Raw genomic sequence first — 23,659 nt, 5'->3', positions numbered from 1 at the left:
CATTCCCAATTTGCTTCATTCGAATATCTTGCCATTAAGCATACTGAATCTTTGCTTGTGCTCCAATCAACAACATACATATTATTTCGCCTTTTTCCAGTGAGCACAACTTCATTTGAGAGCTCATTTTTTATTAGGCAATTATCTTTGGAAAATTCCACAAGATAGCCTTTATCACAAAATTAAATAGTGCTCAACAAATTGAATTCCAGGCCTTCCACAAATGAAACATCTTCGATCTTTAAACCATTTCTTTCAATTGTACCAACTCCTTTTGTAGTTTCATAATTTTGATTTCCTCCAAATATAACTTTTGGTCCATCGATTTTCTTGAAGTTCACTAGATATGATTTACTTCTAGTCATGTGGCGTGAACAACCACTATCGATGTACCAAACATCCTACAAAAAAGATTAGTTGGTTTTAGGTACCCACACTTGCTTGGGTCCTTTGTTGTTAGTAATTTTTTGTAACCAAACCCACCTAGATCCTATTGAATTAAGATAAGGCGGTTTGTAACCATTTGAAACACGATAATCATAATTAACTTTTGAGAACATTTTTGGCGCCGGATTTTGAACCTGGGAAGAGGATTGTTGCTTTGGTCTATAAGAAGCATTAAAACAAGATTTACACAACCAATCCTTTTGAGTGGAATAAAATCTTCCATCTCCTTTTCTAGAAAAGCTTCCCTCTTTTCTAAAAATTCTTTTTGCACTTTACTCTTTGGCATATCTTTGCTTGAAGAATTTTTGTTGCTTTGCCGTATTATTGAACTGTTTCGGCCTATCAACATTCAACTTTGCTTTCTCATGATAGCCAAGTCCTTATCTCATTGTGCTATACTAACTTTTAACAAATTTTACCACTTGCACTTTATTGGTTAAAGGAGTAGTAAGATTAGTCAGTTTCGGAGGGGTTTGAGAACATTGGAGTCATAACCGATTTCGGTTCTATCTCCTGATGGCTTTTGCATGTCTACCATTTTATCCATAATTTTGGACGAATTAGTAAACGTAGCAATGGTAGCCCGAAGGTTATGTTCTCTAACCTCTCTTGCTTTACACTCTTCTTGAAGTTGAATATTTTCACTCTTCAAGTTACTCACTTCAAGTAAAGCATCTTGCAATTTTTTATTCATCTCTTCTTTTTCAAGAATTAGAATATTATTGCGCTCCTTGAGTTGAGGATGAGTGAGCATAATCTCTTGACAATCTCGCATTAGGTTGTCAATAGATTCACGAGAAAAAGAGGAACTAACGGAATTGAAAGAATTAGATGTTACCTCTTCTTCCTCTGCTCCAAGAGCCATAAAGCAATCTTCACTTGAACTCAACTCAATTGACTTACATACTAGAGCCGTGTCATCTTCCGAACTTGAACTTTCATCACTTGATGAAAATCCATTCGACTCATCATTTTCATTTGGTTCATTGCTAACGAGAGCTTTTCTTTTGTCGCGCTTGAACCTTCGATCTTTGCTTTCGGATTTATTCGGTGTAGATTCAACATTTATGCCTGATACTTGCTAACGATCGTATACGGACAATTTATTTTGAAATGTCCGGGTTTGCGGCAATTGTAGCATAAATTGTTGTTTTCTTCAACTTTTTCTTCTTGTGACGTGTGAGAGACGAATTTTCCACGAGCAGAATTTTTGTTGTCTCCTTTTCGCATGAACCTTTTGAACTTTTTCACAAAAAGAGCAAATTGTTCGTCAGCTATAAAATCAATATTATCTACTGACCTGGAGGTTGATGGTTGTTCGGCCATTAGAGCTGGATTTCGAATTTCATGCGCTTCATCATCTTTGGCTTTCATTTCAAACTCATATGCTTTTAGATCACTAAATAATTTGTCGGTTGACAAAATTCTTAGATCTCGGTGATCTCGCATAGCCGTAACCTTCATGTCCCATATAGATGGTAAGCCTCGTAGAACTTTGAGATTAATTTCCTTTTGGCTAATATTTTTGCCAAGGTCATTAATTTCTCCAAGAATTTTGATCATTCTAGCTTCCATATCAATAATGGATTCGTTTGAGAGCATCTTGAAGTCTTCGAACTTCTTTATAGCAATAGTGAGCTTATTATCTTTCTCTTGTTCATCTCCTTCTCCGATCTTGATGAGAGTATCCCAAATTTCTTTTGCACTTGTACATTTTCGAACTTTTGGGAATATTGTATCATCAATGGCTTTGAACAGAATATCTTTGGCAATGTTGTCAAGATTGTTCCTCTTTCTATCATCCGATGTCCATTCCAGTTTTGGCTTTGGTACGAATTGTTGAGCATCCGGTGATAGAAGAAAAGCCGTATTTACTTTCAATATTTCGATCGGGCCGTTAGAGATAACTTCCCACATTTCATCATGTAAAGCAGATAGATGAACCTGCATACGAACTTTCCAATCATCAAATTTATCAAGCGAGAATAACATATTTTGAGCTAAATCTTTATTCATCTTCTCGGTGAGTGCGAGAGATAAATAATCCAATTTACACACACTGGGTAAGATGGATCTGCCTAGCAGTCAGAAACAGGTTGACCCAAAGCGGCAACTAGTTTTGTCCGATTGTTGGTATTGGTCAAAACCAAGCTGACTCAAATAGGCTACAGGCTCTGATACCAATTGTTGGTATCAGTTAGAGACAAATTCTGACTCGGATAGGCACCGGCTCTGATACCAATTGTTGGTCCCAAAAGAGGTAAGGTGAAAGTCTAGAGGGGGGTGAATAGACTTTCCAACTTTTTAGCACAATACAACAATTGCAGAGGCAGCAGAGATACCAAGACTCTTAACTAGATTGTTAGAGTCCGGTGCACAGCGGAAATAATAAACGATACGGTGTGTGTGTAGATCGTGTCAAGATTATTCTCGTGAGAAGCAAGCAAGAGCAGTAAGTAAAGAAAGCAGTAAAGAACACAAGGCAATTTATAGTGGTTCGCGAGGTGATGTAATCCTCCTACTCCACTTGCTCTTATCTCCAAGAGCAATTCACTATATCCACCACTTCTTGGTTCCAAGATACAATGAATTTCCGTGATCTAGTGCTTTGATCACTAAGCCCACACTAATCACGCCCAGTGCCTCCAACACTGCTGCTTCGGGTTTCACGTCGCCGCGTTACTTTCCCAGGATTTCACAACTCCGTGTTACTTTCCCCCTGTCTTCTACGATCCGGTAGAAACGTATCCTTCTGTGATCTAGTGCTTTGATCACAAAGCCCGCACTAATCACGCCGAATGTCTTCCGACACTGCTGCTTCGGATCTCACAACTCCGTGTGACAATCCAGGATTTCACAACTCCGTGTTACTTTCCTCCTTTCCCTTGTTTTGCTCCAAAACAAGTTTTGCCTTGTTTCCAACTTTGAGACTCTGTAGATGATCTTCAATGGTGCGCTGAGTCTCTTGTAGTTGATGAAGATTTTAACACTCTTGGATATTTCTTTTGTAAGCTCTGTATCACTCTGAGTGTTTATCTCACAAAGAATATATCAATTTTAGCTCTTGAGATGGAAAGCTTTCTTTGAATTTTTGTATGCTCTGTTTAGCTCTGTTCTTAGGAGCTCTCAAGTACTCCTCATTGTTACGCAGCAATGGCCTAGGTGGATCCTGAGCATTCCCCCTCTGTATTCCAGAAGCAACATCAACAAGATTAGGGATCTGCCGGTTACCTGTGGAGGGGCGATTGATCCTGATTTGGGGGTTGATGGAGGTGTTTCCGGCTTCGGAATGTTGCGTATGGACTTCCGGTGGCGGGTCGACGGGTCCCGGAGCCGTCATGTTCCTCATTCACTGCCTAACCTCAGCTTGGAACGCCTGGAAGCCTGTCTGGAATGCTCCCAAGGTCTCTGCCTGAGCTCTCTGGCTATCGTTCATCTGAACTTGCATATTCTGAACTTGTTCTTGGATCTCAGTGATGTGTCTTGCAGCTTCGTCGAAGTCGCGGCGTGTGTTCGTCATGAGCTCTGATACCAACTGTTACAATTGCTAATAGAAGAGAAAAGGAAAGTGATGTATATTCATTCAACAACAACAACGGTTACAGTCGGGTAGTTTAAGCAGTAACGGCCAGGGGCAGATTTGACTTTTCACCCTTACAACTGCCTAACTACTTCTATCTCAAACGCTGCGTTTTATTTAACTGCCCTAACTGCTTGTTTATCAAACATTGCGTTTTGAACCTTATAATTAAGAAAGGTTCGTTACACAACTCTGATCGAGTCTCAGGTTCTGTCCGAGTTATAGTCGTAAATCATTTCCGACTAACCCATCTCGATTTTTTTCCGGCGATTCATGTTTTTTTTTGTTTAAGATAAGTTATTTTTTTCCAAATTTATATTGCTTTTACATTTTTTTTTTTGCCAAAAAACAGTACTATTCTAATGATGCTCTTATTTGAATTAGGTTTTTTATAATTTAGGAATAATAGTTCGTAAATACTCTATTTCGGGGTTTTTAGCTAGGAATTGGCAGAATCGTAGGTTTTTTCTATGAATGAAACAATATATATACTGTTTTTTTCCATAATATTGAACATGCAAGCTCACAAAGTTATTTATGAATACATACATATTTCAGTGCAGCCAAGAAGAACATATATACAGCCAAGAATGACAAAGGCATGGAAAGATCATTTCAGAAGCTCAAATAAGTTGTAACTGGTAAAAATCTAAATTTGAACTGATGTGGTGTTATGTTACCTTTGTCTGATATGCTATGCTTCCTCTTGCTGCCTATAATAACTGAACCAAATATTTGCCTCATACTGTTGTTGTGTTTTCATTCCAATTGCTGCAAATCTGTGTTTTTATAGAATCACGTACACATTCTCATTTGCAGTTTAAATGCTTATAAATAAGTAATGATTACTTTCAAATTTCATTTATTATAACACAGAGTTCTGATGCCATAATGATTACTGTTGTTTCAAATTTCTTGGCATATGATGAAATAAGAGTTCGGATGCCATAGGTTTAAGTTTAACTGTTTTATCACAAGTATTGATAGCATAAGATGAAAAATTCAACTATATCACTCACAGGTTATTGTTAATTTTGAAAAAAATTATTTACTGTTGGCATATGATGAAAATAGAATTCTGATACCATTCTCAAGATTTCTGTTCCCAAAACTTTGTATGGAAGGTGAGGATTATAACTAATCTGATGCCTTTTATTATTAATTTTTTTCTAAATGATCTTAGATTACGATCACCCTGTTCATACAGTAAATGGTAACAGCAAATAAGTTGCCATTGACTGTCTGATGATCTGTAATTTCATCATGTTTTTTGATAATTGTTTTGAGTTGTCATAGATAATTGTTTTGATTGATTAGATCTCTGCTATTTTGGTATTGAGCTGTCATAGATTATTTTGGTATTGAGTTGTCATAGATAATTGTTTTGATTGATTAGATCTCTCTGCTATTTACCCTATGTTAATAATCGTGTTTTTGATTACTTATTTGACATGTTAAACATTGGTTTGACCTCAAATTTGTTTTCTATTGTTGAAGAAACAGGTTGGAGATAGCTTCAGGAAGAGAGAAATCCTTCTAAGGTGAACAAAATTTTAAGAGAAACATGAAGAAAGGTTAACAAATTTCAAGAGTTATCTTTGTTAGCTATTGTGTTCTTCCTTTCCCAATGAAGTTATCTTCCTCATTGACTTAGAAAGAGTATTCTTTGCTCAATGATTTTGTGTATAGTATTAGTTTAGGTATATCACATGTTTGTGTATTAACTTCTAATGAGACAACGTTAATTGTATCACTATGATTTATGACATTATTTTAGTTGACATTGATAGGAATTCATCTGAAAAAGTGGACAGTACTTGTCATCTCTTATTTCTGAATTCCCTTTGTACTTTAACTTTGTTTTTGACTTCATTAACAATTTTTTTTTTTTTTTTGATGGAGTATTGACACACAAGAGTCAACATTCTAGCTTGGACTTCAGGCGCAACATCAATGTATTCTTGAAACTAATCTCATCAAAATGTCAGTATTTTCATTTTTAAATTATCTATTTCAGTATTTCTTTGGTTTTGGATTGTCCTTTTTATTTTATCTAATTTTTTATTTTAGAATTGATAACTCATTCTTAACTTTTTTTTTTTTTTTTTTTTTTTTTTACAGTAATAGCCCTATGCTTTTCTCCAAATCTAAATATGATGTTTCAACTTCATTTTAGTTGTGTGATTCAACTACTATACTTTCATTTAGTAAAGGTTTATTGACACAATTTGTTTGCTCAAGTGATCATTGATTACACTCAGAAACACAATCTTCCTTTCTTTTTCAACAGGAGTTTTCACTTCACATCAGGAATGTGTTACTTAACATTTAAAGATTCATGTAGTAAGTATTTCTTTTTAGTAATTGGTAATTGGTTGGTCAAATGAGATTTTAAGTGTTAATTCTATCACTCATGAAATAGTTGTATTTGTATTTACCTGTTACTTGACACACTTTTATTTGCATTACTCAAAATGAGTTCCAGTATTTATAATAATTAAATGACTTCTATTTGTATTCCACATAAATTTGCTTGCTAATATGTAAAATACAATATAGATCTAATCTATGCTTATAGATTAGATAAGAACTAATCTAAGTAATTTAAAAAAACTTCTTTGGCCACTGTTGGTGTACATTCTGCCTTTGATCTTGTCATCGTATTACTCCCATCAGCTTACTTATCGCGGCAGATAGAATTGACTTCAGAGTTTGTGTGGTACTTGCATTCTATGTATATTTTTCTCCCCAGAAAAATATAATCACGTCTGACAGTTAGTACAAACCATCTACTTTGTCAATCAATGACAAAGTGGCATACTTTCTAAGTTAATCTTCCAGGCACTGACTTAATTAAATTAAGTCAGCATAGGTCCCTACAAAAAGTCATAGCATCAACATTAAAGTCAAATTTTAGTTTAAGTAGTACCTCTTGTCTGTCATATAAATCACTAATAGTAACCACCTCAAATGGTTGACTTGTTGAGCCATCATTTGCATTGTTGTAGTTGGGACTGGACAGAAAATTAATACTTTTCATTGGAGTATGGAATTCTCTATCAGCAAGACTACTCACATCAAACCCAATATTAGAGTCAAATATAAGACATAGAAACATGATACGGTTTGGATTTTAACCTACCTTTCCCTGAAATTGACAAACTCCTCATAATCTTGATTGAACAATACTTGAGTGACATCGTAAGAGCTGCAGAGTTTAACATCACCATCTAATTTGAAACTAAAACGGTCAGGAAGGCATTTTAATAGAAATAGATTTTTGAAATTTAAACCTTTGTAGGGCATTTATGATTTATATAGAATCATTAGAAACCACAACACTTTAACCAAAATATATTCTTATTCTACTGACTTTTAACACCATGCTTAGAAAGATTAGCCTCTATTATAATAGAATATAGACTGAGCTGCCTTGCACTAAGCTGCTATATAGTATGTTGCTTCAAGTTTATAAGTTGATGGCAGATAGTGAGAATAACATCATTCTGATGCCTTAGGTTTATCTTCTATTATTCTAATTGATAAAACAGTTCTCAAAATTAAAGTATTTGAGAATCTTTACATTTTCAATTTATGGCAAAGCAATAGAACATTCATCTGATGCCCTATAGTTGTTTTTTATGGCACAGCAATAGAAAACTAAATTGAACAGTGAAGTTTGTTTTTTTGTTTTTTTTTTTTTGGATTTTTAAATACAGCTAAAGGGCTACAAATTAGTGTTTTTTAACCACTGTTTGATTGATCATGAAGTAGGCTAATTTATGCAAATGAATTAATTATAGATGTGTGGACCATGACTCTTATAAGACATTTTTCATATATGATGTTTTGTATTATTTATTTACTGGAAGTAAATTATTTAATAGTATGCTCTCAATAATGTACATATTATTTTTTTGAGTCAATGTACACCAACGAATTTATTTATTGGTATTAAATGTCATATCTATTTTCTGTTTATGGTTAATGTGCTGTATGGATCATTGACATGTAATATAATTATGTATGTAGCAATTTCAAGAGTGATTAATCTAAAGGATTACAAATTTTGATATGTGGGGATAATGTACCATCTGTAAGTATGACTAAAAATGTCGTTTACAAAAAAACAGAGATAAAACAACAGATCCCTACCAAAAAAAAAAAAAAAAAAAAAGAGATAAAACAACAGATATGATCTTATTCGATGATTAATTGATTATAGAAAAAAAAAAAACAATTGCGTAACTATTTTAAGCAAGTGTAATTGAATTATTTGATTATTTGTTAAACTTAAGACACTAATGAAGAGGTAAACATCTTCAAAGTCAGGGCATCTGAAAATTGAATGTAATGGATGTTCTATGATTTATTATTATGGAATAAAATAATTGGTAAAACAAAGTCTTAAAACAAAGTCTTAATTATATTTATGAAAGTTATAAAACAAAGTGTAAGAATATACTGACAATATTAATTTTGGTGTAAAATTTGTTGCAGAATTTGGTGCATACGGTTAGAGATGGTCTTAGGTTTTGCTACATTAATGGGTTAGTTTATATAACCGGATTATTTTGAACAAAATATGAATGAAATAAAGCTTGGGCCAAGAATTTATTATATTAAGTAGTATATTTGTTTATTAAATATTATAAAATAACATTGTTGTAATGGGTTGGATATGAAAAAAATTGGTGTAAAAATATACAGAGAATATTCCTTTTGATATAAAATCTGATGGAGATGGTTAGAGATGGTCTTAGAGTTAGGAGAAAACATTTTATATATGGTTTTATTGGGTTCGGGTTATGAGCTGCATTATTGGGTTAGTATTGGGCTGTATTATTTAGGAAAAAAAATGAAAGAAATCAAGTTGGGTCATCTGTCATGCTATTGAGAAATATTGATCACTCATTGGGACTATGAAATGGTACAAGGTTGGCTATTCATGTTTTGGAAGCTCAAATCATGTGTGGAACGAATGCATGAACAAAGGTTTTAATTCCTCGAATGTCGTTAACACCTTCCGATTCAAGATTGCCTTTCAAGTTTCAAAGAAAGCAATTCTCTTTGAGACTATCATACGCCATGACAATAAATAAAGTCAAGGTCAAACATTATCACACGTGGGTTTGTTTTTTAGAAAGCCGATCTTTAATCATGGTTAAATGTATGTAGCAATCTCATTTCTAAGTAATCTGAGGGGATTAAAAATTTTGATATGTGGGAATAATGTACCATCTGTAATTACAATTAAAAATGTCATATAGAAAGAAATTTTCAATAATGTATAAAACACTTGCAATGTTCTACGTTTTTTAATAATTAATTCATATACTATTATTGTATTTTTTTTTATCACTACGATTAATCTTACTACTATATCATATGTCCGTGCATCGCACGGGTACAACTACTAGTATTAGTAATAACCAAACTCATGACTTTTAGATATGAAAAAATACTCCACCCACTCTGCCACATCTTTCGTGACTACATTGCATATATTTAGCTAGTGTGACTATAAAACAGCATACAAATTTTCTCTTTCACTGTAACTCACAACATACTAATTTAACTATGAACAAGATTGATCAACATACAGATATATTTCAAAACGTGTTCTTTCAAGTCTTAGCATCATACGCAGTAATGAAAATATGTTGCTATGTATGAAAAGCAATACCATATATAGTGCACCAAAAAGTCAAGTATACTAGGTAATATACACAGAAGATGATGAGTGTTGTTCCTCAGATCTTGTGGAAGAGTAGAGGTAAGGCTGAGGTGGGATTTGTAAATATTCTAATTTACCTTCTAACATCTCCATTACCCTTGACATTGATGGTCTAGTTGATGGATCAATTTGTATGCACCACAAGCTAACTATTACCATCTTTCTTGCAAACTCATTCTCCTCTTCATTCGTTACTCCATTCAATCCAAGCTCATCATCTAACACAAACCGTGTGTAAATCCAATGTGGAAAGTATGTTTTACTGTTGCGACTAACTCCAACATCAACATTCTTTCTTCCACCAACCATTTCAAGAATCATCATCCCATAACTGTACACATCTGACTTCTGAGCGACTCCTCCAATATTCCTACAAACAACTTCTGGAGCACGCAATATATCCAATAGTTCCCCGTGCACCATGGATTGACACAATGCTCTCTTGCTTGGTGCATAACTTAGCAAGACCAAAATCTGAAAGTTTGGGAGTGAAGTCTTCATCTAGAAGAATATTGTGGGGCTTTATATCCAAGTGTAAAATTCGCGTGTTGCAACCAACTATGCAAGTACTCTAACCCACGAGCTATACCTATTGAAATTTTATATAACATGTTCCATTCCAACTGACGACCCGTCAGAGATTTATTGTTATAAATAAACTTTTCAAGAGATCCATTAAGCATGAACTCATAGACAAGAGCTCTTTTTCTACCTTCAAAGCAAAACCCAATAAGAGTGACAATATTAACATGAGAAGTCCTACTAATGCTTGCCACTTCATTGGTGAATTCTTCCCCAGTGGTTCTTAGTTCCTTCAAAACCTTAACTGCCACATAACATCCATTGTGCAACTTTCCCTTATACACCGAGCCAAAACCTCCTTGACCAAGTTCATCCTTGAAGGAGTTTGTCATTTTCTTTACTTCTGAATAACTGAATCTTTTTGGAGCAAGGGGTCCATGGTTTCTTAGAAACTCTTCAACACCTTGATAATTCTTTATTTCAGTTATCATATCCGTGCAAGCACAAAATGGCAATTTCTTGAGTCGCCAAACAACAAAGATAGCTAAACTTACAAGGCTCAGTCCTAAACCACCTGAAAGTACTGAAGATTTGAAAAAAAAAAAAAAAAAAAAAAAAAAAGAACTTAACAGCTGGTTCTCACTTCCGCAGAAATGTAGACAAATTAAAGTAGGTGAATGCAGGTGGTTATTACTTTAGTTATACATGAGGGTTATACAAAGTTCAATAACTTACCAGTGATTAGAACCAGTCTCAGCTTGCTCCTTCCTGTAGAAATTGCACGGTTTGTAAATAAGCAAGAAAACATTAGGTACATGCCATTTTTATAAAAGAATTGTTATGATACACAAGAAAGTAACATGCAAGTATGCAACATTAATATCTGATGACTCTTGTACTAGAAGATTTGAATATAAATAGGATGAAAATAAAGAGATAAACACAAGATGATAGTTGCAGGACAAGTGTGTTACCTTTTTTACACTGAGATTCATTTTTGCTGTCTGTTGTGCATTGCCCTTCTCCATAAACACAGTCATGGAAAGCTTTAAGTAGTCCAAATTGTGCAGTTAAACCAAACATTTAGTTTTTCAATAATAATAATTGGAGTTAGGCTAACCCCATCCCAAAAATTTTACCCCTTTCTAAATGACATGGAAGAGAGAGAATACATTTTTTTATTCTTTTTTTATGTTGATGTGTATTGAAATTGGAGAGAGAATTGCTAAAATAGAAATAGGAGAGAGAATTTGCTAATGAAAGAAAAAGCTGCAAAAGGACAACTGTACAACTTTTTATGTCTTTTTTATTTTTATTATTTCTTTTAATATTATTTTATTATATACAAAATTGATGATGTAGAAGTGGGACCCATTTTAGAAAGTGAGAGAAATTTTTGGGATAAGGATAGCCATAGCAACCGAATACAGCTAGCCTAGCAGGAGCAAATTTAAAATGAGTATCATTTTACTTTAATACTCTCACTATATATACACATAAATAAATAAGCATAAATTTGTTAAAAGAAAATAGGAATCCTCCAGGATAGAGTGTTTACCTTTTGTACATTGAGAATTATTGTTGGTGCCTGCTGTACATTGGAATCCTCCATAGTAATAACAGACATAGCACGGAGGTGACTTGTAAGTAGAGTCCGAATTGAGCAGTTAACAGAGCATTTGTTTGTTTGACAAGAATTGGAGATGGATACAGGGTACAGTTAGCCGCAGTATCACATTTGGGATTATTCTCTGGAACCAACTCACTTTTATACTTCAAACTAAATCCTTCAGTACAGTTAACCCTTTCATAATTGCCGGTATCATAAGCTTGACTGTGATTGCATTCCAAAAAGGGGTTTGCTCCCAAATTGCGGAATGTGATAGACTGAGAATTAGGAAATTGGAGGGTGTAGTTTAAATTTGAGTAATTACCGCTCTCAAGGAGTCCCTGAAGCTTCAAGTCTTCAAGGAATATAGTATTGGGAGCCAAGTCATTACTCACAAACTGATATCAATCTCCCCCCGTTCCCAACTGGAGTGTTGGAAGTGGTTTAGCATCACAATCCACCGCAATCAAACCACAATGAGGGTGCGTGTGTGGAGCAAAAGGGAACACCAGAGTACCCACACTTCCACAGGGGAATTCCTTCGTACATGTAGATGGCAACTCATCTTCTTCATGAGGCATTAGCAAAGTAAAAGAGTATGTTAGAGATTTATATAGTAATGAGAATTAATGGTTCAGATGAACTACTATGAAAAACTTAAATAATATTTGGAGTTGTGGAGTTATAAATATTATTTTAATTTGGTAGAAAGTAAGTTGGGAAATATGAATGTTGCGTACTAATCGTTGTACACAAATCGTTATTCAAACGATGGATTCGGTTGTATCAAGTTCGTTTATTTAACGAATCGAAAGATTCGGGTTTAACGAGTTGATGGCATGCATTTTGTTTGTTTCGTTGGGTTATACGAATCAATGCTTTCGTTGATTTTTGATAACCAGTCGTGTTAATGTTTCTGTACATTCTTTCGTGCTGTACAATCTTTCGTGTTCAACATCTTGAATGTTGGAAATGAAAGTTTAGCCGAATTGATTAACGAAACAAATCAAAGTACCATCTTTCGTGTTCAACATTTTGAATGTTGGAAATAAAACAAGTTTCGCCGAATTGTTTAACGAAACAAATCAATTCCTTTGGTTTGCTGCATGCAACTTAGTACATATACATATATATTATTTGTTTCTTTGCAGAGTAAAAGACAAGAATGTGTAGAAAAGCTTGAGAATTAGCCAAAATATGTATTGACTTTTTTTTTGACAGAAATATGCAAAACTCTATTGAGAGTTGCGTTTTTGAACGTATTTCATCCGTATTTTTTTTTTTGTTAAATACAGAAAACGCAACTGGTGGTTGCGTTTTTCAAAATACGTAGGGAATACGCTAAAACGCAATTGGGAGTTGAGTTTTACGTATTGTACATGTGAATACGTAAAACGCAAGACCCAAATGCGTTTTCTTTACCGCCGTACGTCGCCGGAAAAGTGTGCAAAAACGCAAAAACGAATTGCGTTTTTTAAGTACTACGTAAAACGCTATTAGCAGATGCGTTTTACAGCCTCCGGCGAACCCTGACTGATCGTCGTCTAATCGGAGTTGTTTATATTGTTGCGTAATGTTTAGTACTGTTCATTGTTTTGAGTATATATAATAAAAAAGACAAATATAAATAGAATGTGGTGTTGCATAGTAGGTTAAGCTTTGTGATTGAGAATGCTTGTTTGGCTAAGTGGCCTTGTTTTGAAACCTATCGTTAGCACATGTTGATTTTTAGTGTGTAGTAGGTGGGTTTATGTATAATACTGTAGTAAAATGTGAACTAAGTGATGTGTTGCTTAGTTGGTTTAGCGTGTGAATTTGGTTGTTTGGTATAGCATTTGCTTTGGGTCAAAACTTGATGAGTAGCAATTTGGTTTTTGTTTTTATAGTTATTGAGACGCTATATTTTTAATATTTTTGTGAAATGTATAAAGAGTGATTGGGTGTGTAGTTGGTTTACAATGTATTTGAATGGGTGCTACATGCCGCTTGGCCTTTGTTCGAAACCTAACGTATGCAGTGTTGGGAATAAATTATGGTTGAAAGTGTAGAGTACCCTTACTAAAAAAAAATTAGAGTTATGGTAAGAAATGGTTCGGTTGCGCAGTTGGTGTAGTTTGTATTTGAAAGTGCGTTAGGGCTAATAGGCCTTGGTTCAATACCTATTCGAAGCACCTGTTAGTGTGTGAGATTGTTATCTGTTAATAGTTTTGAATGGTTTTGGTTAACCGGGCTTTGAAATGTATATGATTAGTAAGTATAAAACAGCCGAATAGTAAGTATAAAACAGCCGAATATATATATATATATATATATATATATATATATATATATATATATATATATATATATATATATATATATATATATATATATATATATAAACTGAAGTGGAGATGTGCAATGAAAATGGTAATATAAACAATGAAGTAGGCCATGATATATTTTATTTCAATATAATGTTCAGGTACAATTCATATTCTGTGTACTTTACAAATGAAGTAATAAAAGTGTATAGTATTCATTGTCGACAGTGCAAGTCCGGCTAGGATCATTTCCTGGCCAAGGAATACTAAGGAAGCAGTAACTGCAACAGCATTGGGTTCAGTTACCGGGTTAATTAAGTTTATTATTGAAATAAACAAACGTGACAATGACAGTTTGTGTAGTCTGTCATAACATCCATCACGGTTGTTTTTTCATATATATTTTGCAGCTCACGGCATATGTATTATGAATACATAATATTATATGTCGCGAGACTTAATTGTGAACCAAGAATTTTTCGCGAGAATTAATTGGGAACCGATTGTCATGTTTTGTACCTGCAAGCAAATATTGGTAAGAGATTAGAAAAAAATACTGATAACCCAATTTGTAAATGTAAACACGAAATATATGTATGTAAATTTATTTATGCAACTTACTGGCGGTGAAATTATATTCCTCAATTGTTGGTTGAAATATAAAAAACAGATGAATGCGTGGGGATTGTTTGGATATTTCGAATTTTGACAAGCAAAAGTAACAAGTATACATTGGTAGTTTAAGCATGATAGAGGATGTAGTTGGAGTTTAGAGGACATGACTTATTTATAGAATTATAGAAATTGAAAACGCATGAGGCACTTGCGTTTTGCCCCTAGGTGCGGTTTCCAAGATTGTAAATATAGAGTAGTTGAATAACAATTAATGTGCAGAAGTAGTACGATATTAAAATTGGTGAGTATTGTGGTAGTTGGAAATACCCTAAAAAACGGTAAGATATATTAAAATAGTCTAAGTAAAATTAAAATACCATGTTAAAGTATGTAGTGCAGCATTTGTAAGTGCAAACTGTTCACTGATCATCCCCAGTCGATGTATACTGCTCCCAACAATGACTCAACTATGTCTGCTAGGGCAATCGGAGGATGGCATTTCGGCGTCGTCGTATTCGCGAAATTTAGTTGAAATTCATTGTGAACACGATTTAAACATACCAAAGACGCAAAAATTAAAAGATTTAAACATACTAAAAAAAATTGAAGTAACAATGCGGTGTAAAAGAATACGTTGGTTTTATTGAAAAGCCTCGAACGCAATGGTATTTGTAGGCAAAATATGAAGGTTTGTAAAACGCAACTGGGCCTTGTGTTTTAGCATAAAACGCAAATGGGCCTTGCGTTAACCTATGAAATGCAAGTCCCAGTTGCGTTTTACCTGGGACGCAGTGAAGGGTAGTCAGCAGTGATGGCGTGTCACATTGATGTGATGTTACAATGACACTTTGGATGAAAATGCAAGTCCATCTTGCGTTTTGTGCTCAGTATTAAGCAAATAGTAACTTCGTCCTGCTACAAATATCGTTTAAGTTTTATTTTTTTTTAAATTTTCAGACCGGATGGTTAACACCGTTCTGATTTTGTTTTAATGTGTCGAAAAAACCTAAATTATGGGATTTTTGTGACATAATTTGCTTAAAGGAACACATACAACTCCTTAGATGTACAACATTTACGTACATGTGATTTTATTTTGAAAGTAGTTGTTTAAAATCTTCAACGATTGAATGGATTCTGTTGACGTGATCATTATTCGCACGGTCCAGTTCTTGTTCGATGAATTCGAAGTGGAACAGCCACCTGAACCGGCTTGCTGGAAATGCTGTTGTCGGTTGGCCCTAAATATGTTGAAGGCGCGAACGGCGTCGTCTTTGGAGGTAAACGATTTGTATAAATTATCGCTATAACGATGTACTTGGGCCTTGGCATCCTCCCAGTTGTCATAGATCCCTGGTTGCCGACCGACGAACACCACATATGTCTTTCCCTAGTATTAAACATAACTGTATCGACATCGGTGTAATGCAAAGAAAAGGTAGATAAACGGAAAAATACATGCCATTGATTGTCCCGTGAAAGGCTGTTGTGAAATGCTCTCGTCGTAAAAAAGTAGAGTGCAAAGTGCATGAATGATATGGTGGATATTTATAGGCGGAGAACAAATTATTTATTTGGATGTATTTGAATTTCACAAAATTAATTACAACCAATCGACAGATACAATAAATACCGGAAGTTAAAATTTAGAATACTATCGAAGCATACATTATTAGAGCAACAAAAAAATTTACAAAACAATAATATGTACAGAAATGAACTTAGTCTACACAGAATAAACGTCGATGTATTTTCGCTGAGTTTGAAGAAGCTGAAACGTAACCTGAGGTCCAACCCGAGGGAGCAGATTCAACTGATATCAAACCACGTGAAATTTAGTAGTAGAATTCTAGTATTTAAGAATCTGTCTCGAATTTCATGTGGCGGATGAATTTGTCCAGAGAGGAGGCATTGGCCGCTTTCTTTTCCTCCCTCTTCCTTCGGCTACAGGGGTTACGTTTCCTCAACATGCCGATCACCAATCGCGAAATTTAGTTGGAATCCTCTACCACTCCAAGGCCAATTCATTGTCGTGTAACGGAAAATAGAAATTGAGATTGGAGAAATTAGAAGCCGGGCTTAAAACCAATAGAGCAAAAAAAACTGAAGACACGTTTGTATATAACATTACTGAAATGTAGACGACCGATTGTTGATTGTTTATGTGATGAAAAATCAAAAGACTCAAAATATTTATAGGCAAAGATTTATAAAACGACGGATCGAATGTGGGTTTTTATATATATGAAAAAAATTCAAAAAAAAAAACTTATATATCTATATATTTTTTGGGATAAATACATTGATAGTAATAAAATGGACAACCCACATGGGGGCTGTCCCTTAACACATGGGCTGTCAGCATAGCTGACAGCCCTATTTTATGAAGGCTGTCACGCCGGTGACAGCCTTGATGATAGCCACGTGGGCCTGTCAAATTATGACAGGCCCACGTGGTTTCTTTATTGTTGACAGCCCAAGTGGGCTGTCAAATAAGTGACAAGGCCGCATGGCCTTGTCACTTTTCCGTCAGCCCACATGGGCTGTCACATCCCTGACAGGCCACATGGGCTTGTCAGGCGTGCAACGACGAGACCCACGGTAGTGGGTTTCGTCGTTGTATGTAATTTTTATTGTGGTGGGTGAGTGGTAAATATTTGCGGTAGTTTTTTCACAATTGCAAGTGTGTAGTTTTGTTGGTGTTATTTTTTGTTTCTCAATTGCATAATTTAATTTTGAAGACATTTTCGGTTAGGTCATTCATGTATGTGTGTATTATAATTATATCATCAGTTTGATTGGATTAATCATTTGTTAATTTGTTAATTATGTTATGCAGGGAACTCATTACCAAATGGAAGGTATGAATCTGTAACGAATTTAATTTGTTCGATTAATGTTTGTGTCTTATATTTATGTTTTGTTATGTAGGTCCGAACGTTCCGGTGTTAGTATGTTCTTCAACTGCACATGATTCTTCGAATGATATTGACTTCAATATTCTGCCGCAAAATGTGTTGTTTCTTTCGAAATCAAGCGCATATGAGGAACTAGTGGCGGGGATCAATATATCTCTTCAAATTCGCGTGGAATATGAGAATGTTAAGATTTGGGGAAAATTTCAGCAAAATCCATTACAAGATGGCGGCATTGTTTTCCCGTTTCCAATTAATAATAATCAGTCATGGTCATATTTTATGGGTGCGATGTCTATGTGTCCTGTACAAATAGTTGTGTTTGCTAAACGGGAAACGGTCTCAGCCCCTAATATGAATCTAAGCGTTGGTGGCAGTGACCGTGCTTTGGACTTGTTCCCGAGGGGAATGTCTTTGGATCCACTACCGGGGATTAGGGGGCATACACATATCGGAGGGCCATCGCGTTCAACATTGCCCCAATCAACATTGGATTACAATTTCCAACACGTCCATGCCGAAGCGGGTGATTTTACGGAGACAAATGGGGGGGATGATTTTGGATTTTGGGAATCCTCCGGAGACGATGATAATGACTACGCTCCTTCTGATGACATGTGTGACAGTCCAACGGAACAAATAATCGTTGAATCCTCTTTCGCACCAACGTCTGGTGTGCCTTCTGACGATGACGATGAACCGTATGGTCATGGTGTTCAACAGGGAACTTCGTCCCTACATACTGGCATGATATTCTACAGTTACGCAATGTTGAAGGCAATGGTGACACACCATAATCTAAATACGCATAAGCATTTCACGACTGTGTGCAAAAGGGCAAAATATTGGAAGGCGGGATGTTTGTATCCAGAGCAGTGTAAGTGGACGATTACAGCCGGCCAAATTAACAACACGGAAAAGTGGAAGGTCAAAAAGTATCATGCAGAGCACACATGTCAGGTTGATTATACGAAAGGGGGAGCGGACTACAACCTAACTAGCAGAGTCATCGCGGACTTCATCCTTTCTAAAATTGAAGGCGATCCCCAGTACAAGATTAAATATATTATCAATGATGTTCATGGACACTGGGGTGTGCGTGTTGGGTACAAGAAGGCGTGGTATGTAAAGATTCTGGCGTTGGAAAATCTGTACGGGAAGTGGGATGAGTCGTACAATGTAATTCCAAAACTTCTTCTCGCTGTTCAACAAATGAACCCCGAATCTGCTGTTGATTTTGAATTGGTCGCCACAGGGAGTCCGAATGAGTTTGAGTTCAAGTACGCGTTTTGGGCAGTTAAGCCCGCGTTGAACGGGTTTAAATATTGGTTGCCCATTCTAACCATAGATGGTACGCATTTGTACGGGAAGTACGGAGGCCATCTCTTACTAGCGGTTGGGTATAATGCTAACAAAGAGATCTATCCGATTGCATATTCGATAGTCGACGCTGAGACCGGGGATAGTTGGACGTGGTTCTTGAAATTGTTAGCAACACATGTGTTCGGGGATCGGGAACATATATGCATTATTTCCGATCGGCACGGTGGGATTGACGTGGCGTTTCGCGAAGTACCAGAACTGCAAGAACCAAGAGTACAACGACGATACTGCCTCCGGCATCTCCGGTCAAATGTGATGACGAAATTCAAGAACAAGGAATTGAAAAGTTTGGTTTGGCAAGCGGGGTGTGCACTTGATGAGCAGGGTTTTAATTCGACAATGAGCACAATTCGGGCTGTTGATGAGGCGGCATACAATTACCTGAATGAAATACCACCGCGGTTTTGGACCCTTAGCCATGACGGTGGTTTTCGCCATGGTTTAATGACCACTAACAATTCCGAATCTTTCAACAACACGTTAAAAGGTGTTCGATTCCTTCCCGTGTCGGCCATTGTGAAGGTGACGGTAGAGAAATTGGCGTTGCAATTTGCGGAACGGCGAACCAAGGGACTGTTGATGCATCAAGCCGGCTTGCAATGGCCAAAGAAAATTATAGACGAAATGTTGAAAAGGGATTCACACAAGTTTCGCGCAAAAGTCAAACGTCACGATGACGTTCAGGGGGTTTATGCAATTGCAATACAGGGCGTCGTTACACCTTCGGGCATGCCAAAGTTTGAAACCGTTAACATGCATTCGGGATACTGTAGCTGCGGTCAATGGGCAGTTGATGGATTACCGCGTGTGCACGCACACGCGGCTTCTCATTATGTTGGAAGAGTCCCCGATGGTATGGTTCCAGAAAAATATTCCCTTCACAATTATATTAAATGCTACGAAGGAACTATAATGCCTCTGTTGTCTGAAGAGTATTGGGCGGTCATGCCATACAAAGTGTTGCCACCGCAAAGTGTTCCCCAAAGACGTGGTAGGCGTCCCAGCAGAAGAATTCGAAACGAAATGGATTTGGAAGGAAGAAGATGTGGCATTTGCCGATCAGCAAATCATGATGTTAGATTATGTATTCACGTAACGAGGTCCGGTCGTGAATAGGAATCATATTGTGGAACGGGAAACTTATGGTCGTGACTAGGATTCCAGTGTCCATTTTAATTTTGTTGTAATAGACCAGTTTGGTATGTAGTTATTTTCGTGCGTTTATATTTCGGGCGCCATTGACTATGTGTCATTTGCGTGTTATTAAATATTATGTTTGTGTTTGTTTAAGACAGTTCGATACTATTAAATTAATTATTCTAAACATTTAAAGTACCAAGGTGGTGTCCCGAATGACCGGTGTCACCGATGACCCACCATGACCAATGTGACAGCCGATTTTGCTGTCATAATTTCGGTGGCACGCCCCCACATGTGACAGCAAGTACCGGCTGTCACATCTATATAATAATGTGTAAGGAAAATGAATTTTTTTTTTGGGTTTCGCACAATTTGTTAAAATATTTTTTTGGAGTGTCCTTATATTTTAGGGGGCTTTATGGTAAAAAACACCTATTATATAACAAAGATTTATGATCCGAAATTGTACAACACATTTACGTTCCACAGGGGGGGCGCCTAGTAGTGCGTGATGGATTCCGGCGTTGATACTGGACGACTGTTGCTTGGGTGTCTTGCGTAGGATTAACCACTTGTGATTGATCCAACAGTTCGTCCGCGCTATACAACTCATTCAACTCATGTATAGAGGGGTGAGAAAAAGGCTGGTTGCACAACACATGAGGGGGACCGGCCATTTGACGACCAGCGTGTACCGGCATTTCATGCGAGGATTCTCCGACCTCAGAATAAGGCAATGGCATATACGGAGTAAGCATCCTATTGGGGGAATGTGGTATGGGAAAATGTTGTACTTGAAGTTGTGTGTTCCCGTCCGTATATTGCTGTCCAAAAACATTTTCCTGCTGTCCGCCCTGTTGGTGTTCACCCTGTTCCTCCCCGGGGATATCGTCGTCGCTGTTGTTCATTGGGGGTACCTCCTGACGACGATGACCACCCTGAGGTCGATTTCCCCGCCTGTTCACGTCCCTCCTTCGGTCAGCGTGTCGCACTTGCTGGACCGGTTGGTAAAAAATTTCCTCGTAATTCTCTGGACGAGGAAAGTCCATCAGATAGCCATAGTTTAGACGGTTCAGTTCTGACCGGGCAGTTTCTTGGACTTCATGCATAAATCGTTCATATTGTCCGGTCTCAGTCGCCATTTCTCCACATATGTGGATGTGGCGCATAGCTTCAACCTACAAATAATGTTACTGATGGGGTTAGAAAGTGACAAACATAAACCCAGATTATTAAAAAGATAACGTTAACATATTTTGCGTTTAACCGTGGCCGCGTATGACGGTGATGCGTGAATGTATCCTTCCGGATGTTGATGTTCGGGATTTCCAATCAAACGTCTGCCGACCCTGTAGAACCAATGTTCGTAGGCCAAACTACAGTATGGACCTAAAGGTCCATGTGGGGCAATTGCAATGACGTTGTTGTAACGGTTTTCCCAGACAGCAACATGTACTTGGTGGTGAGTTGCCCAATCACTAATCCTGGAACGACCGTCGAATTTGTGCAAATTGGGGTCGTACACAACATGATCTGGAATATCTTGGTACCCGCCAAACTGCCGGAGAACCCTATAAGGATAATGCCACTCTACCGCAAAAAAAAATAGTAACGGAACACGTGCCGTCCAAATTTCCCGTCCGGCCCGAGAACAAAGTGGCAAGGTGTCTACATTGTATGGCTGCCACACAAACTACAATGAAAATAAATCGGTCACATATTACGTACATACGTACAGAACTAAACTGTATGTTTATCTACTCAAAGAATTATACGTATGTATACGTACATACATATATATATATATATATATATATATATATATATATATATATATATATATATATATATATATATATATGTATATATATATAGATATATATATATACATATATATATATATATATATATATATATATATATATATATATATATATACGTACGTGTATATATATATGTATATATAAATATATATATATATATATATATATATATATATATATATATATATATATATATATATATATATATATATGTATGTATGTAGGGTTATACGTATATCTGCATACATTTAATCAATTGATTTACATACGTTATCAGTTTGACACCTATCAAATAAGTCTCGGTATGTCACTAGCGTGTGTGTAGACGTAAATGTCCACCTGTGCCGACAGTGCCACCTACATACGAAAAATGATGTTATTACGTTTTTAGGCATTTAGTGGTTCGATAAACTGCGTACCGTGCACCATACGGTCCATCGTTTAGGTTGGCGTCTGGAATAACGTTAGAGGGCCGCGTGCAAGGCAAACGCTCCCACGCCCACAACTGTAGCAAAGTTAAGCATCCCCCGGCGATAGAATGCTCAAAATTAGCTGCGCGGCAAAGTGATCTGTACAGGAATGCAAGCACCGCGGATCCCCAACTATATTGACCAGCCGATGAAAGGTCTTCTAACATATCTAGTAGATATAATTTTATTTTGTTTTTTGTAGTATCCGGAAATAAGACCCCGGACATAAATAACAAAATGATGCCGCGCACATATTGGTGTAACGCTTCTTCGTTTGCCTCGTCGATGTTTATGTTTGACACGTGTTGTTCTAATACGACCTTATTTAAAGCGCTACCAGAAAAAGCATCCTCGCTCAGTGGAGTAAAACCTAAAAACTCTTGAATTTGGAAGAACCGTTCCGGTACAGTTTTTTCAGTTTTACCCACTACTGGCCTCCCATCGATATTTAGTCCTAAAAGGACTTCCACGTCTTGTAGAGTAATTGATACCTCGCCGAAAGGCATGTGGAATGCATGCACCTCGGGCCTCCACCTCTCGATTAATGCGGTGATGAGGTGGTGGTCCAGTTTCAAGTTACCAAAGCATGTCATAATGGGAAAAAAACCTGATTCCCGTAACAAATTAAGAACGCGTGGGTTGACGCGAAAGTTTCTAAAAACACCACCAGCGTTACGCACACACGCCACCTGAGCTGGGTATTGTTGATTAACCCAAACAGACTCCGATCGATGCCACTGTTGGTATGTAAGCAAACTGCGATCAATAGGCCCAGGGTGTAGATAATTGCGATGCATTTTTTTTTACTATGTGAGTTGAAATTCGAAATGTTGAGATTAAAATGATCAGAGGAAAATAGTTGTGGTGAAAGCTTGCACAAGTATAGTCCAACAATATTTATATATGCACCAAAAAATCTAATGACTGACGTGACCACTTAAATTGTCACGTCAGTCAACTTGTTCATAATGGCATGCGTATTTAAGCATGCCATTAACAGTCCACTCCTAGACTGCCGTGTTGACTGACGCATTGTGACAGTCAACTCGGCAGTCTAGGCCGTCTGACTGACGCAGCGTCTGCCACGCTGCATCAGGAGATGTGGCCACACGCCG

The 23,659-nt window shown here is 36.6% G+C and overlaps 1 long non-coding RNA gene and 1 pseudogene across 2 annotated transcripts; one reads left to right on the top strand and one right to left on the bottom strand.

The window, feature by feature from the left end:
- Positions 1-5,524: 5,524 nt before the first annotated feature.
- LOC109169353 lies at positions 5,525-6,473 on the top strand. Of its 2 annotated transcripts, XR_002052222.1 has the most exons (4): positions 5,525-5,568; positions 5,930-6,010; positions 6,149-6,202; positions 6,318-6,473. It is a non-coding gene; the product is annotated as an uncharacterized LOC109169353 (long non-coding RNA). The 2 variants fall into 2 exon arrangements; XR_002052221.1 differs by lacking the exon at positions 5,525-5,568 and having other exon boundaries at positions 5,795-6,010.
- Positions 6,474-6,885: 412 nt separating this feature from the next.
- On the bottom strand, positions 6,886-11,941 carry LOC109169368 (annotated as a pseudogene).
- Positions 11,942-23,659: the final 11,718 nt, after the last annotated feature.

Source organism: Ipomoea nil, unplaced genomic scaffold (assembly GCF_001879475.1).
Source record: "Ipomoea nil cultivar Tokyo-kokei standard unplaced genomic scaffold, Asagao_1.1 scaffold3314, whole genome shotgun sequence".
Classification (NCBI taxonomy): domain Eukaryota; kingdom Viridiplantae; phylum Streptophyta; class Magnoliopsida; order Solanales; family Convolvulaceae; genus Ipomoea; species Ipomoea nil.
This window is presented reverse-complemented; position numbering and strand designations above follow the sequence as displayed.